The sequence below is a fragment of the Leucoraja erinacea genome, unplaced genomic scaffold (genome assembly GCF_028641065.1).
Source record: "Leucoraja erinacea ecotype New England unplaced genomic scaffold, Leri_hhj_1 Leri_1223S, whole genome shotgun sequence".
Taxonomy (NCBI): Eukaryota; Metazoa; Chordata; class Chondrichthyes; order Rajiformes; family Rajidae; genus Leucoraja; species Leucoraja erinaceus.
Genome location: NW_026575477.1, coordinates 27,501 through 30,000, shown reverse-complemented (window position 1 = coordinate 30,000; position 2,500 = coordinate 27,501). Strand labels below are relative to the sequence as shown.

The 2,500-nt window shown below is 54.0% G+C and overlaps 1 protein-coding gene across 1 annotated transcript in view; it reads left to right on the top strand.

Annotated features, from left to right (window-relative positions):
- LOC129715525 (arf-GAP with Rho-GAP domain, ANK repeat and PH domain-containing protein 1-like) overlaps positions 1-2,500 on the top strand; it is a 24,551-nt gene that overhangs the window by 14,932 nt on the left and 7,119 nt on the right.

Here is a 2,500-nt window from a genome sequence, read left to right as displayed (position 1 = left end):
CCCCTCTCCCCTCCTCTCACCTCCTCTCCCCACCCTCACCCTCACCTCTCACCTCAACCAACATTTGTTACCGACCAAACTCTGGTCAATTTGTCCCTGTTCCCCAATACTGGAGTTTCTGCTCTGCTCTCCCCCCCCCCCTCCCCCCCCCCCCCCCCCCCCCCCCGTCCCCCCCCCCCCCCCCCCCGCCCCCCCCCCCCCCCCCCCCCCCCCCCCCCCCCCCCCCCCCCCCCCCCCCCCCCCCCCCCCCCCCCCCCCCCCCCCCCCCCCCCCCCCCCCCCCCCCCCCCCCCCCTCCCTCCCCTCCCCCCTCCCCCCTCCCATACCCCCCCCCCCCCCCTCCTCCCTCCCCCGCCCCCTCCCCCCTCCTACCACCCCTCCCCCTCCTCCCTGCCCAGCCCCCTCCCCCCTCCTACCACCCCTCCCCCTCCTCCCTGCCCAGCCCCCTCCCCCCTCCTACCACCCCCCCCCCCCCTCCCTGCCCAGCCCCTCCCCCTCCCCCCTCCTACCACCCCTCCCCCCCTCCTCCCTGCCCAGCCCCCCTCCCCCCTCCTACCACCCCCTCCCCCTCCCTCCCTGCCCCGTCCCCTCCCCCTTCGTACCACCCCTCCCCCCTCCTACACCTCCACCACTTGCCCTTCATTTCAGCCGACAAATATTAGGTTATTTAGTTAATATTTTGATAATATTTAGTTATTTAGTTCATATTTAGTTGTTACGTAGTTATTATTTACTGAGTTATTTTAGTTTAGTTTAGAGATATAGCGCGGTAACAGGCCATTCGGCCCACTGGGTCCACACTGACCAGCGATCCCCGCACTCTTTAACACCATCCTACACACACTGGGGACAATTTACAATTTTTACCGAAGCCAATTAACCTACAAACCTGCACGTGTTTGGAATGTGGGAGGAAACCGGAGCACCCGGAGAAAACCCACGCAGGTCACGGGGAGAACGTACAAACTCCGTAGTCGGGATCGAACCCGGGTCTCTGGCGCTGTGAGGCAGCGACTCTAACCACTGCGCCACCTGGCCCGCCCCGAAGTTTAGTTATTATCTTCAGGGAGCGTGGATCAGCACATGTCCCAGGCAGCCTCATTGAAGTGGCTCCCTTCTCCATTGTCACCTCTGACACCACGTAATGACTGCATATAACCCAGTTGTGGCTCGCACGATGTATACACGTCCGACATCTTGTGAGAAGAGTTTAGTTCCAACATGTATCTGAAACGTCTCCAATTTCAGGTAGTCCTTGCTTTCTCCCTCCTTCCCCTCTCCTCCCCAGCTCTCCCACAGCCCACTGTCTCCGCCTCTTCCTTACTTCTTCCCGCCCCCCCCCACTAATGAAGACATAAATAATCTGCCAGAAATAGGGGACCGAGGGTCAAATGAGATGGAGGAATAGCCGGGAAGTGGTGTTAGGTAAATTGAATGGATTAAACGCTGATAAATCCTCAGGGCCAGATAGGCTGCATCCCAGAGTACTTAAGGAAGTATCCCCAGAAATAGTGGATGCATTAGTGATAATTTTTCAAAACTCTTTAGATTTTGGAGTAGTTCCTGAGGATTGGAAGGTTTTAAAAAGGGAGGGGAGAGAGAAAATGGGGAATTACAGACCAGTTAGTCTAACATCGGTAATGGGGAAATGGCAAGAATCAGTTATTAAAGATGGGATAGCAGCACATTTGGAAAGTGGTGAAATCATTGGACAAAGTCAGCATGGATTTATGAAAGGTAAATCATGTCTGACAAATCTTATAGAATTTTTCGAGGATGTAACTAGTAGAGTGGATAAGGGAGAACCAGTGGATGTGGTGTATCTGGACTTCCAGCAGGCTTTCGACAAGGTCCCACATAAGAGATTAGTATACAAACTTAAAGCACACAGCATTGGGGGTTCAGTATTGATGTGGATAGAGAACTGGCTGGCAGACAGGAAGCAAAGAGTAGGAGTAAACGAGTCCTTTTCAGAATGGCAGGCAGTGACTAGTGGGGTACCGTAAGGCTCAGTGCTGGGACCCCAGCTATTTACAATATATGTTAATGATTTGGACGAGGGAATTGAATGCAACATCTCCAAGTTTGGGGATGACACAAAGCTGGGGGGGCAGTGTTAGCTGTGAGGAGGATGCTAGGAGGCTGCAAGGTGACTTGGATAGGTTGGGTGAGTGGGCAAATGCATGGCAGATGCAGTATAATGTGGATAAATATGAGGTTATCCACTTTGGTGGCAAGAACAGGAAAGTAGACTATTATCTGAATGGTGGCCGATTAGGAAAAGGAGAGATGCAACGAGACCTGGGTGTCATGGTACACCGGTCATTGAAGGTAGGCATGCAGGTGCAGCAGGCAGTGAAGAAAGTGAATGATATGTTAGCATTCATAGCAAAAGGATTTGAGTATAGGAGCAAGGAGATTCTACTGCAGTTGTACAGGGTCTTGGTGAGACCACACCTGGAATATTGCGTACAGTTTTGGTCTCCTAATCTGAGGAAGGA